The sequence below is a fragment of the Carya illinoinensis genome, chromosome 7, assembly GCF_018687715.1.
Source record: "Carya illinoinensis cultivar Pawnee chromosome 7, C.illinoinensisPawnee_v1, whole genome shotgun sequence".
Lineage (NCBI taxonomy): Eukaryota > Viridiplantae > Streptophyta > Magnoliopsida > Fagales > Juglandaceae > Carya > Carya illinoinensis.
This window is the reverse complement of record NC_056758.1, coordinates 17,502,070-17,517,960: the sequence shown is the minus strand read 5'-3', so window position 1 is coordinate 17,517,960 and position 15,891 is coordinate 17,502,070.

The window sequence follows — 15,891 nt, the reverse complement described above, 5'->3', positions numbered from 1 at the left end:
AGCAACCAAAGACCTTAACTTGTTTATAGTCTATGGTTTATGAAAAAGAGTGGTGCAGGATGATTCAAGGTTGAGAAGAGGAGTAGGCAATCTGTTTACGAGGAAAACTGCTATCAATAATGCATCAACCCAATATTTTTGTGCAAGACCTAAATGTGCTAAGAGAGCTAGCCCAATTTCAATAATATGCCTGTGTTTCCTTCTAGCAACTGCATTTTGTTGAGGTGTATGAGGACAAGAAATTCGATAAAGGATTCCATACTTGTCTAAGAAGTGCTTGAACTTATGTGAGGTGAACTCACCACCTCCATCAGTTTGAAAGGATTTGATAGTGGTGTTGAATTGATTTTCAACAAAGCACTTAAACTTGACAAAACATGAGAAAATTTCAGATTTTTGAGTCATTGGAACCAACCATGTATACTTGGAAAAGTCATCAATAAAAATAATATAGTCATTACAACCACCAACAGATTGAATAGGAGATGTCCATACATCAGAATGGATGACTTCTAAAGGATTGAAACTTACTCTTGAAGATTTACTGAAAGGCAATTGTTTTATTTTTGCTAGCTGAAAAGGTTCACAAACAAAGGAAGATACATTCTGTTGGGACACTAGAAGTTGAAAATGCTTAAGAACATGTTTAGTTATTGGGATGAGTGTCCAAGTCTGTGATGCCACAGAACTTTGATGTTTTAACTCCCATCATGCAAGTAAACCTTGTGTTATTTTTTATGAATGCCCTTTACAGTCGGATGGGATACAATCCATCCTCACTGTGTCTATGAAGTTGGAGTGGAAAGTATACTAGAACCACAATGTTGAATAGGTAGAGAGGTACCATTACCAACTGCAACTGACTCAACACCTTGATATGGTTGTTGATTTGAGAGATTATCCAAATTGGCTGTGATATGTATGTTTGCCCTGCTATCAACATACCATGCTTGGTCATCAAGATTTGAATTTTTGGTTGCAACTATTGTAGCTAGTTTCTTAGGAGGGTGACGACATAGGTAAGCATGGTCCATTCTATGAAAACAATCTAAAAGCTTGGTGATTTGGTCGCCCATAGATTTGACATAAAACTTGTTTAGATGTGAAAGAAAAGTTGGTGGACTTGAAGTTCCCATGTGGACTAGGTTGCTTTTTGTTCTTCTATTGTTGATATTTGTGAGATGGTCCAAAGTATTTGGATTTGGAATGGGGAGGTTGATTGTTATGCTGTTGAGAGTAAAGGGAAAAACTCATAGCTTCAGTAGAGGGTGTCTGTGCAGCCAGTAGCATTTCATGGTTTAACAATTTTGCTTGGAAGTCTTCAAATGTCATAGGGATATTTTGAGTAGCAAAAGTAAAAGAAGTCACAAATGAGGTACATGAGGGGCTAAGTCCACTAGTGACATATGAGATGAGGTCCTCATCGTCAGCTGGTTTCCCTACTATTGCTAATTGATTTGCCAGTGCTTTGGCTAAGGATATAAATTCTTGGCAAGACTTGTAGTCTTGTCAAGATTTTGTAATTGCCTTTTGAGGTATGCAACTCTTGAATGAGATTATGATGAGACTTTGGCAACTAATTACTGCCACACTTGTGGGAAGTGTTGAGACCATATATAGTTGAAAGGACAGCTTTAGTTAGGATGGCATTAATCTAGCTTAATAGGTATTGATCTTCCTTGTTCCAGATGACCTAATCTGGATTTAGAGTTTGGGAATCAGGTAGGTGTCGTGGAGGGCATGGCTCAATGCCATCAACAATACCCAAGAATCATGACCCCTTAGAACTGGAAGGAACTGTGATAGTAATAACAACAAGTAATTTGAGCCATCCAGTTTGATGGAAACTAATTGTGTGATGTTGGGAAAGGAAAACATAGTGGTAGAAGAACTAGAATTGGCCATAACAATAGGTGTAAACCCTTGGGGCTAGGATACCATGTAAGAACTAAGGAAGAAATTTTATATATCTTTTCATGTTATGTACAAGAGTATATATATTGAAGCTGTAGATAACTATACAAGGAAACTTAATCTATACAAGGTAACAAATCAAGACATTAAACTACTATCCGTTACAAGAGGTAAACATGATATGGTGGATCAACATGTTTATATGGTGGTGCTAATTTCCTAGAGACTTGAATGAGATTGATCTGCAGTGCTATCATTGTCATTTTGATTTCTTTCCTTAATAGGCACTTAATTAATAAGAGATTCTTGGATTATATACACTGAAAATATGATTATTAGAGACAAGGCAATGCATGCCTAGAAGGCTCGAGTAGTTAGGGTTTCTAATTATGAGCTTTTCTCAAAACCATGATGACTATAAGCTATATATATTGAGAAATTCTATTTGTAGTCCCCACTTAGGGACTGCATGTACAAACCCTTTATTAAATGAGAAAAGTATTATTCTAGGAGGAATATTTTTATAATTTTAAAATATTTTTAAAATAAAATTGCCTAGGCCTGCATTGCAGTCCCCAAATGGGAACTATATGTAGCATTGCTCATATATATTTGTCATGAAAAAGGGTACCTTTGTTTCTTCATGACTTTCTATTACGTTGGGCATTCTCTTATTTCTACTCACTTGGACTTTTTATTATACAAGAGCTACTATAAACACAAATAAGATCCCACAAAAGGGATCCATAAACTAACCTGACATTATCAAATGTTAAGAAAATAATCCCCCTACCCCACATTTGTTCCCAAAACACCCCTCGCTACACCCCTAAAACCCCTCCCCCCACCCATTTGCACAGCCTTATCCCTCTTTATTTCCAGCATTGAAGTCACCCAACATCCTCATCGCTAGATGCTCCCACTCTCTCCTATTACAGTTCTGTTACTTCCCAAACTTAGCAATAGAATTAAGAACAAGAATGATACAGAAAACAAAAGAACAAATTCAAGAACAAACCAAGATTGCAAGAATTAGAGCCAAGAAACTACCTCTCATTTCTTGGAAGAGATTTTTGAATAATCTCCAAACTCCAAAGAATCAGACTAACATCCAAAATGGATTCCTTTTTTCTTAGTTTAGTTCTTATATCTAGAGCTACTTGGAGTAAAACACATCGTTTATTACATTTTCTACAATCAATAAAATGATGTTTCTTCCATCCGCTGCGACACCTTCACAATCCAAAATGCACCGCTTCACTTAACTTGCACACATCGTTTCACTCAGCTAAAGACTTCCTTCATTCTCGTCAAAATGCACTGCATTACTAATTGCAACGCACCATTTCCCTTCGTCAGTTATATTCTCCATTCCCAGCCAATTCCCTTCCCTCCAGCATAGAACCTTTACAACACATAACCTTTACATTCTCCTACCCTTTAAGGCTCTTGATGTAGTGGATTTTAAATGGTTTTATGTGTTAATCACTTGACATGATGTGCTACATCAACAAATATGACTAAGGATAACAAGATTTAAATGAAGAATAGTATTACTCTAAAAAACAAGCCGATTCATAAGTATGTTAATGTGCTCGTGAGTACCCAATATTCTCTCTATCTTGCTGCCATGAAACGGCATAAACATCATGATCACCTCTTAACCTTATTGCTATTTAATCCTATGTATACACTTTTGAGTAAAGCTTAAAATTAGATAAGCTTCAAAGGGAGCTTACCTAGATCAGCTTTGGGGTCAACCCATTTACTGACTCTTCTTTTTTAGATTTTGAAATAAAAAAATGTTCAAAATAATTTTATAATATTAAACTAGAATAAATAATTGTTTTAAGAAACTTGACTAAATAGACTATATTAAATTCACATGAGCCGCTCACATTTGAAACTAACGATTTTTGTTTTTGAAAAAAGCACACTTTTTTTTTTTAGAAGAGCGGAAGGTCACATGTCCAAGAGTGACCCCCTCCCATATTTATTAAAATAAGCATTTACTTTTGGTGGAGGAATACCGTGAAAACAAATAACAAATACCAAGGAAAAAACCAATAAACCATAATCAAAATACTAAACAAAAATAGCCCTACTAGACAAGAAATACCCCCCAAAAAAAACTAGACCTAACATCTTGAAGATGGGAGGCCTAAACTATCCAAATAGATCAAACCTCGCAAAAAACTGAGGCATAGTACAATCATTATAGAACACCAACTCCACTCCTGAAGCCCCAAATTTGGCTAACCAATCCGCCACTCTATTACCTTCATGTAAAACATGTTGAAAATGACATTGCATAGTTCGGGTCAGCCCAATAATTTCCTCCCAAAAATCCTCTAAATACCATACACCACATCTTCCTCTCAGCCACCAAGAAATAACCACCTTCGAATCCATCTTTATTATCACCTTAGTGATATTTAAAGCTTTGCAAACTCTCAAACCTTGAAGTAGCGCCATGAGTTTCGCTTTATTATTATAACCAAAACCAACATGTGAGGCATACGCCTAAACATGTCGTCTTGATTCATTACGAATTATCCCCTCAATACCACAAGAACCTGGATTGCCAAGACTACTACCATCGTATTTAATTTATGCCACCCCAACGGTGGCTTAACCCACTGTACTGCTCTGCAAGAAGGAACTTTAGGGACAACCGGTTTTATCCTCAAGGCCTCAAGAATCATACCATCTCGGTGGGACAACTGATTAGGCCGTTAAGCCATCTGACAAAGGGAACCACGCCGTACACAAATAGAATGGACAATAGTGTTGTAGGATTCCAAAATACCTTCCATCCGAGCTAGACATCTTCTCCTCCATAAATGCCAAGTAACAATGATGGGCAGAATACCCACAATAAATCCCACTTGTGTAGATGAACTAGCCCGCCTGAACCAAGTCCCCGCATTCTGTTTCCAACCTCTTCCAATAGGAATACAAAATATAATGGAAAAAAAGGACCATATTTTTTTAGGAAAATCACCCCCAAAGATCACATGATTCATATCTTCAATATGACCTACAATACAACAATCACATTTGGAAGCAAGAGGAATGCCAATACGTTGCAATATATCATCTACACTCAAGACCATATGCCAACCCTCCAAAAATGTATAGACATTTTTAATGGAAGACATTTATGCCAAATCCAAGTATGCCAATCAAGAGAAGATCCCCTAACATGGATACAGTTCCAGGCAGATTTAGTAGTAAACTTACTTGTCTCCATGGGAGTCCAAATCAAAACATCCTTTCTAGAATCAGGCCTTGATATGAGATTAAAATCTCATCCACCTTATCCCCCCTATTAATCTTTCTAACATATCCACATCCCAACTGTCTGATAACCGACAGTCTTTTAATTTAAGCAAAGGTGAACCCACTAGGGACATCTCATTTATAAGCAGGCCATTCTCCCTCCATTTATCATACCAAAAAAAATATCTCCTTCTCTAATCTTCCATTTCGAATTATTCAACAACAACGGAATACAATTTGCAACCATTCTCCAAAATCTAGACCCTTTTGAGGATTGAATTAGGCAGCAAGGCTTTGATCCCACATATTTTACTTTGAAAAAATTGGTTCATAAAGAATTACCTTGAATAAGGTTCCAAGCAAAACGCATATGCAAAACTTTTTGACAAGCCTGAAGAGGCCGCAACCCAAGCCCCCCTTCTTCCACAGGGTTGCAAATATGTCTTCATGCCACCTATTTTCTTTTATCCCGCTTATCTGATTCTTCCCAAAAGAAAGAACACATCAACTTGTGAATCTTGGAAATGATAACTTGAGGGACCTATAAAATAGCAAATAGGTGAATCGTCATGCTGGATATAACATGCCGTAACAAAATGAGCTTTCCACCAGTAGATAGTAGTCGCATTTTCCAACCGCTGGTTTTTTGCCTCACTTTATTCATCATATCTTTTAAATGGACCTATTTAAGTCTTCCCAAAATAATCAGCACACCCAGATATTTGAAAGGGAAACTCCCCTCCCTGAGTCCCGTACTCACTTCTAGTGGAAATTTTGTTCGAACAATATAATGCGGATTTTGGTAAATTGATAGCCTGTCCCGACCACCTCTCATATTGGCTCAAAATTTGTTGAAGAACTCGAACCGATCTCTGGCTACCATTGGAAAAAATCTTGACATCATCAGCATACATCAAATGAGAAACAATAAGTGTACCTCGGGCCTACGAAAACAACCCAAACTTGTGCTCATGAACACTTCTCTAGATCAACTGGGATAAGACCTCTTGCTGAATGATAAATAAATAAGGTGAAAACGGATCACCTTGACGAACACCTCGGCCTCTCGGAAAGAAGCCCTTAACTGTACCATTCATCATGATCGAGTGCCAAGGGCTAGAAATACAAAAATACACCAAATCATAGAACTGAATAGAAAAACCAAACCTGTGCAAGACTTTGATCAGAAAGGCCCAGTCCACACGATCATAAGCTTTTGCTATATCTACTTTTAGCATAATATTACCCCCATGAATTCTTCTATTAATGGAATGAACCATTTCCTGAGTGAGGCTAATGTTCTCAAAGATGCTTCTTTCAGGAATAAAAGCACCTTGCTCCAGAGAAATTAGGCGAGGCAATAAACCTGTTAAACGAGATACAATAATCTTGGGGCAAATTTTATAAAAAACAGAGCAAAGGCTGATGGGGCGGAACTTATCAAAAGCTGTAGGCGACTCCACCTTTGGTATTAAAACCAAATATGAAGCCGTAAAATACTTTGGTAGATTTTTTGACACGAAAAATTCTAGAACTGCCTTCCACACATCAACTTTAACAATCTCCAAGTAAGTTTTATAGAAACCTGATCCAAATCCATCTGGGCCCCGTGCACTCTGAGGCAGAATGGAAGACACAGCCTCAAACACTTCCTCTATAGTGGGAGGATGAGTGAGGGAGGCATTATCTTCCTCTAAAATGATTGACGCAATTTAATCTTCTAGACTAGGCTGCTCTGTAGGTGGCTCCCCATGAAGAAAAGAAGTGAAATACTCTATTGCCCCTTGATGAATACTTTCTGGCATCTCAAAAACCACCCCATTTGACAGCATATGTAGCACTCTTTTTCTTCTTTTATTAGCAAGGCAAGCATGAAAAAACTTGGTATTCCGATCCCCCTCCATCTTTCATTTTAACTTAGCCATCTATGCCAATCTCACCTCTTCCCGACGTCTCCAAGTAGCCAAATCCTAAACTGCCTCATGTAATTCTATCCCCAAATTGTCTTCCCAAGATAATTGCAGTTGTTGCTCAATCTCCTCAATCTGTTTTTCAAGAGCATTAATACGACTCAACGTATGGTCAAATACCCTTTTATTCCATTCTTGAAGAGCCACCTTTGTCATCTTTAATTTTCTAGTCAAAATATGGATAGCTGACCCATCCACACGGACCTCCCAAGCTGACTGAACATAATCTAAAAAATCATGATGGTCCACCCACATCTGCTAAAAACAGAACGGAGCCAGGCCATAAGAGAAAGGATCCTGCATAAATTCAATGAACATGGGAGCATGATTTGAAGTTGAACGTGGCAGATAAGAACAACTAGCATTAGGAAACAAAGCCAAAAAAGAACTATCCATGAGATCACGATCAAGGCATGCCCAAGAATGAGCAAGCCTTGTTTGCCCATTACACTAAGAAAAAACAATCACTTTCATCGCCATTTCCATCAAACCTCCTTGATGAATCCAATTATTGAACTCCTCCATAGCCATACTAGGTCGAGGCCTATCACCTCTTCTTTCAGAATCATTCTGTATAATATTAAAATCACTCACAAACATACAAGAGTCGAAACCCACATTATTAATACTAAGATCCTCCCAAAGGAGACGTCTCTCCACCAAGTTACACTTGGCATAAATAACTATAAGCAAGAATTTCATATTTCCTTCACCAACCATAATAGAAATAAATTGCATACTCATCTGAACAAAATGCACCATATGAGTGCTATTCCAAAAAATCCATATTTTACCCCCTTCACCCTCATTAGAAATGTAGTTATCAAAATTCAACCTTTGCGCCAATTGACGTGCATCCTCTACACTTTGAAAATGTTCTAAAATAGCAACAACTTTTGGTCACAATTTTCCAATCAACTTCTTTAATCTATTCTGAGAGGTTACAACCCCCCTAAATATTCCATACAAAGATGGACTCAATCATTGGGTAAGATTAGAAACTCGGGCATGAACCCGTGAAGAACTAAGCAATTTAACAAACATCTTCTTCTTATATTTTTTCCTACCTTCATTTACCTCAGACTCCGTAAGGTAATCTTTCTCCTGATTGAAAACCTCTTATTGAATTTTCGGCTCTATTTCCGAAACTATATTTTCAATCTCAATCGATTCCTCTACTCTTTCATTCTTAGTTTCATCTTCTCCCATCCTCTCCGTCTGCACTTCAAACTGTCCAATCTCGTCACATTGCACCTCCACCAAAGGTGCATTCTGATCTGGATTTAAGCATCCCATCATCATAGATGATTCCCCCAGATAACCACACGTAGCATTTTCAACATTTTCTGTCATCCTTATGTTGCCTCAGTTTTCTTCACTAACGGACTGATCTTGCACAATCTCTGTTTCCATAAACTTCACTCCGTTGCCGACCTGGTCAATCACTAAAACATTATCTTTCTCAGATTCCACAATCCTCACAGATTCTTCAATTATCAAAAGCACCCCCAAAGATTCAGACGGCGTGTTTAAATCCACCATAGTCTTCTCCACGTCTTCCACTGGACCCTCTTGTTCCTTGCCACTGATTAGCATATTTTCCACAATAACAAGCAGCATATTATTTTCCGTATCCTTTGCTTTAGATTCCTCTCCATTAACAGCAATCGGTTGTCCATTCTCTTGCTTATCCTTCTTCCCTTTACGTCCATACCCGTTCTGCCCAACCTTTCCTCTGCACGTCCGAGCATTGTGTCCCTACATTTTACAAGTTGTGCAATATCCTAGGAAAGTCTCGTAAATCACCTCTTGCTTGCGACTAGATGGTAACCCCGAAGCCCCAATCCAGAAGTGAGAAAGAGGAGGTTTTGCCGCATCAACTTGTACACATAAACGTGCTCCATCCGTACGTGTAGCACACCTAGTTGGATTATCACGCCGAATAAACCTTCCTATCGACATCATGAGAATATTCAAGAATGTTTCTTGATTAAAGTTAGGAGAGAGGCCTGGAAGAGAAACCTAGACCAGCACCCTAGATGGTTCTGCATCTTCATCAAATTCTGGAGTCCACTGAAAAGGTCGATAATAGCTTTCGTTTATTTCACACACTTCCCGCGAGAGAGCCTTCATAAAATCTACTTCATTCATCATATGTACAAACACATTCTGAGGACGTTGCATGAAGGAAACAATCAGATTGGAAGAGAGTCTGCATCAGCTATGAATGAAAGAGCGAATGGCGTCCAAGGAAGGCCTCTATTTCAGGAATTTCAAAACAACTAAACAGCGGAATGGTTCCGCTGACCTTGTGATCTCCTCTTTGGAGAATTGAAAGAAAACCTCACCTTCAACCATCTTAGGAAGCCTAGGTCAAGTACCATCTTAGGGATGGGTTGAGGAACTGCAGCCACTAGATTGGCAAAGGAGGGCCGACCGGAGCCACCCTCAATGGCTGCCATGCAGCCTCATGTAGAGACCAGAACGTGCAACAGAAACCTGCAACCCTATTCAGTAGAGAGAAAAAGGGTAAAAATGGTAATACTTGATTACATCTTATGGGTATATATCTTTTGAAAATAAATTCTTAAATATTCTTATGTGTAAATTTATATGATTCACGACCGAGTGTGATATTTTAGAGTACAATTTACAAATAGAAGAATGACAGTTTGATAGATAATTTTGCAGAGTATTTATTTTCTTTCCTTCTGATCATCAGACCTACAAACAAGGTTATATAGAGCACTAATCCAAACAAAATGGCTTAATTTCATTTGATTCGATTAATTTCCTTTATGCTATATTCCTTAACTTGAATTTAAACTTTTGTTATTCTAATTATAGTCATTGATCTCATCCTTAGACCAATTATTTATATCCTTGGAACTCGTAAACCCTCAACAATTGAAGGGGCTCTCTTCCATCCTTTTCTAGGCTCATCCACGTTCATTCATCTATTGACTTTAGAAATGCTCTCATTCAAACTTTCCAATAGACATATCCTTTCAGTGATCAAATAATGCAAGATCGCACTCAAGAATGCATCCAAACAGAGTGAATCTCAATTTGATACCAATTGAAAAATCAAGGTGCAAATTTCTAATGCACATGTTCGATTATTCAGTTTGATAGTGAATAGATGCTTTCAAAACTTTATTCAACTATTCAAATTAACATTTAAAGGATTCAAAGCAAGAGAAACAATTAACAAATCAATTTTGGTAATGAAGAAACTCATTCAAGATTGTCTTCAAATCTAAAACTACTTTATGATAGGCAATGAAGGTCAGCAATGGCTCCTAGGCCAAATCCCAAACACCTGCGATAAAGTGGAACGTAAATTTGCTGTTGCATGCGGCATGCAGGAAGGTAGGACATGATCATTACAGCGAAGAAGTTAAGGGCACGTGAAGAATGAATAGGTTGCAATGGGGTGGACTGGGTCAGTAGACTGGGTCACTTGCCGTTGCGCATTTTACGTCATTTTTATATTTCTGTTAGTATGTTTTATTTTATGTGAGTTTGCATGATTTGCTTTTACGTGTGTTTTAGTTCCGTTGTTAGCTATCGGTTTGCTTGTATTTTGGGTTTCTTGTACTATGCTTTACTTATTTAAAGTAGGCGAAGTTATCAATGAAAAATCAAGAAATCAATTGTTATTCAAACTTGCGGTACTTTCTCACCCAAAGAGAAATAATTTGTTGGGACCAGCCTAAAATCTACTATAGAAATTAAATTCGTTACAGGAAATTTATACAAGCTTACAAAACCCTTGAAATAACTAAATCTGGCTTGCAATACCATAAGTGACCTACATAATCTCTACACCTAGCTGCTCCAGACCTCCAATCATTCTATAATTTCTCCACAAGCACCAACTCAATCTTTGCACCCTAATAGCTTTGGAAGGACTTCAGGCCAATGAGCGTGCCCACACCAATGTGTTCGACTATGTTTAAAACTAAAAAAATGGACGAGGTTTATTTATTTGGAGAGAAAATGTCTTCATGTAATGCCCCGTACCTGACGGGCCAGAGAGTTAGTTCTTATCACTTAAAATCACAATGCACAATACAAAAGCACTCCAAAGTCTCAATAATACATAAAACCCATTGGTTCAATCCAAAATGTATGTCTCTCTCCAAGAACATCAATGAACTACACCAATATAATTAACCTAGAACACCACAAAGTCTCAATAACAACATCAATATCCCAAACTAACATTCAAAAGAAAATGACTAGTTTCTTTGATAAAATCCCCTTATAGACTCTTGGAATCTTTGACACTTATTCTAGTATGCTAAACTAATCTCCCCCACAATTTATATTCTTAATTGTTAACTAAAAGATCCAAATTATCTAAAACATAGTGAAGATAATTGGGAGAGTTATCAACAACTTAATAAGTAGTGAACCTATAATACTAGTATGTAAACATGAGCCAGTTGTATAATACAGAAACATACAACTCTAAAACATATGGAAATGGTATTTTAGACTCATTTCGTTATGATATTAACATACAAAGACCATAGGCACAAGCATAATTGAAACAACATAAAAAATAGAAGCGAGGGTCATGTTTACCCCTGTAGTAGGGTTGTGCATGTCTATGGTTAAGCAACCAAAACATATCACTATTTTGTCACCAAGGTGATGCACTCAAAACAAAGGCCTTCTTTACCCTTGTGGTAGGGCCAAGCATTTTGTGGATAGCTAAATAGAACATAAACCACTTTTTTACCAAAATGATTACACTAAGAGTAGATACCACTATTATATCCTGTGGCTAGGTTAGAAGCCACTATTGCATCCCATGGCAGGGCTGAAGGCCACTATTATATCTTGTGGCAATGCTAGAGGCCACTATCATGTCTAGTGGTGAGGCTAGATGCCACTATTGTATCCCATGGTATGGCCATAAATCAGAACAGAACATAATCTTATATCTCAGGATTTTCATATGCAACATCATCATAATCTGATAAACATTTCAGATTTCATATTCATATTTCACTCAGTAGAGAAACATAGTAGAAAAATTGCTCTTGTCTATACAAGTCATGATGAAATATCAGATTTGCAAAGTTTAGAACAAAGACTAGTGTAGAAAAATAATTGTGGTTGTTTTCATCACAAAATATGTACGTTTTCAAAAAATTAACCTCAATCAGTTTTAGGTAAGTCTGGCATGAAAACTCCGCTTACCTAGTTTTTGTAGTATACTATCTAAGTTTTAAATTCAAACAAAACCAATATCACAACCCAATAAAATTTACCATTAATATGCAAGTATCTCATACGAACCCAGAACCATACTACTAATAAAATTCTAAAGTCCGAACTATGGCTCCATATGAGCCTAATAAACAACTCATAAACAAAATAGTCCATCATGGTCCCTTGGGTTTATAAGGGCCCAAGTACAACATCCAATGCACTACTCCACGAAATTTTTCATAAGGTGTGAATTTGGATTTTTTGGGTATGCTCTTCAACACCATTAAATCATTTAAATTCCATATTGGGATCAAAATTTATGAATAGGTAAGTAGGCATAGAGAAGTAAAGAAGCTGAACAAGGAATCAAGTCTCCTCTCTGGTGCTCTTTAGGTTTTCCTAATCAACACGGAGGTGAAGTCCATAGTCGGCTTTGGTTAGCGGTATGGACATCCTTGAAGACCTTTGGGGTCATCTTACGTTAACTGAGGAAGAGGAAGAGGTTGTAGTCAACCCTAAGGAGTGTGATGAGGAAATAACGAGAAAAGGGGGTTTAAGCCTAATTGGAAGAATCTGCGACGATTGTGTTGTTGGAAGAGAAATGGTTTCAAAAACCAAGGATAAAATATGGTGAATCAGTAAACGAGCCTTGTTCTAAGCAATTGAATGCAATGTCTTCATAATCACGTTCGCTACTCATGCAGATAGGGATCGAATTTTAGAGGGGAAGCCGTGGCTTTTTTATAACATGCTTGTGTTCTTGCCTTACAATGGAATGCAACCTAGTCAAATTAATTTGTAGTCTGAAGTTTTTTGGCTTTGCATGCGTAATATGCCCTTTGGTACGATGAAAAAGGATTGAGGGGGTCTAGATCGGGTCATCAGTAAGGAAAGTGCTAGACATGGATGTCGCAAAGGATGGGATAAGGTGGGCTAATTTTCTGAGGGTTCATGTGGAAGTCAAGATGTAAAAGGCTTTGGCTCGGGGTAGATTCATCAACGTATAGGGGAAGAAAATATGGATACCATTCACATACGAGAAGCTCCCACGCCTCTTTTTTTCGTGTGGATGGTTGTTGCATGGGCCTCAGGGTATGTATATTGGACCTTTTGAGGCAATTATAAATCCTAGGAGGCAATTCTGATTGGTCTATAAAAATAGATTTCAATGCTATTTCTTTTTGATTTTTCTTTAGTTTAGCCAATCTATCATGAAAAGTAAAAAGGGGTAAAGTAACTTTGTGTTGCTTGTTTTCTAAATTTAATTTTTCTTCTTTCGCATGTAAAAAAGGAATAAATAACTCAATCAAATGACGTGAGGCTTCATGAAGTGCTTCTTTAGGAGTTAAACTTCCATTTGTCCATATTTCGAGAAAAAGTATCTAACCCATAGTTCGGTTCTTAGTTGAGGGCAAATTATAGGTCACACCGAAAATCCCTTCCTTAGGCTACCCTTTGGAGCCTTGGAGATGGCAACAAGTCTGAAGGCAATGCTGAGCATTGGGTTTACCAGAAGGGTTTTGACCTGGGACACCATGTCAGTTGTGAAAGTAGTGACACCCTCCTCCATTTTGATCATAGGATGCTGGCAATTGCGAGATTTCAGGGGGTCCTTGCCATAGTTGAAACTGAAAAGGAACTTCACGAAGTTGGCACTATAAAACGGGGGAGAAGGCGACTTCCTGCCAATTCTAAATCCAAAGTTTTTGAGTCCACATTGGTAGGTGTTTCTAGTAAGGGGCTGGACCTACGTGGGCCCAATGACTTTGAGATGGTTGGGCTTTCTGAGGGAGAGCCAATTGGGCTGTCTGCTTATAAGTGGACCCATATGGATTCCACACCAAAAGGGTCCCCTACACATCACGCAAACATGCATAATGACTTGCTGCATCCTAGTAAACCGAAATTCCAATTGAAGAAAGTTCCAGAGGAGAAGCATTTGAGCCCCAAAACTTGACGGGCAAGGCAAGGCAAGGAGATGGAAGCATAGGGAATGAGAACCAGGTAATCCTTCTTCCAAACCTTCTGTGCCCATTGATTTGAAAAGATACTTGGCCCTGTATGATGAGGATCTGCCTCTTGGTGCACTGGTTAAGAAGCATAAAAGGGCCTCCTCTCTTTGTAATGCTATGCGTAAGGAATTGGTGGTGGCTGGAAGTCAGCCCTGCCAAACCTCATGAAACTCCTTAGTTGGAACTATTGGCGGCTTGGGAACCCCCGAGCAGTTCAGACCCTATGTTCAATAATCAAGGAAAAAGGTCCCAAAATGGTGTTCCTAATTGAAACAAAGTTGTCAGGTGTCAAGGCTAACAAAATTGCTAGAAGGTTAAATTTTGAGTGTTGTGTTGTTGCAGACGCCATAAGGAGAAGTGGGGGTTTAATGCTCATGTGGAAACAGGATGTTATTTTTTAATTGCTAAATTACTCCCTAAGGCATGTAAACAGTTTTGTCTCTAACAAAGAAGAAGGTAATAAGTGGTTCCTCACTTGCTTTTATGGTGACCCTATGGCAAGTAGCAGAAGTCTTTCATGGCAGTTGTTGGATTCGTTTAAACTAGACTCTTTGGGCTAGTGCATCATAGGGGATTTGCAGGACCTGAGCAATTAGAGATAAAACCTCTAAAATCAAAAGGCTTCAACAAAATTAGAATGCAGGGAACATAAGGCAGCTAAAGAACTTGCAATCAGAACTGAATTTTTTCCTAGACTAGGAGGATATAAGGTGGAAGCAATGGGCCAAGAAACACTAGCTAGCAAAAGGTGATAGAAACTCTAAATTCTACCACGCTTGTGTCAACCAAAGAAGGAAAAAGAATTGTATAAAGTCAGTGGAAAATGAGGTTGGTAAGATCTTAACTGGCCACAAGGGCATCTCCAGGGGATTTTGGAATCACTTCTCCCAAGTTTTTGCTACCTCAAATCCCTTACAAAGTAATATTGATAACTGTCTAATAGGGGTCCACCCAAGGATATCTTTCGAGATGTAGTCATGATTGGACTTATCTTTTACTAAGGCTGATATAGAAGGGGCTTTGAAACATATGTCACCCTTTAAATCTTCCTGGCAGTTTCAATGCTAGTTTCTACAAAGATTGTTGGGATCTAGTTGGTGATGATGTTTGTGTTGTAGTATCGGATTACTTGAGAACTGGCCGAATGCCACAGGGTCTTAACCACACTTACATTGCATTGGTGCCTATGGTAAACTCTCCTAAATCAGTGCATCAATTTAGGCTAATTAGTTTATGTAACGTGTTATATAAATTGATCTCTAAAGTCCTAGATATCGATTGAAGGGGGTGTTGACAAAAATAATCTCTTCGAACCGAAGTGCTTTTGTGCATTGGAGATTAATTTCTCACTATTTTATGGTGGCATATGAATTACTTCATTCTATGAAATTTGAGCATAAAGGTAAGCTGGGTAGTATGGCCATTAAACTTGATATGTCAAAAACTTATGACTGTGTTGAATGGGCTTTCTTTGAAGCCATGTTAAT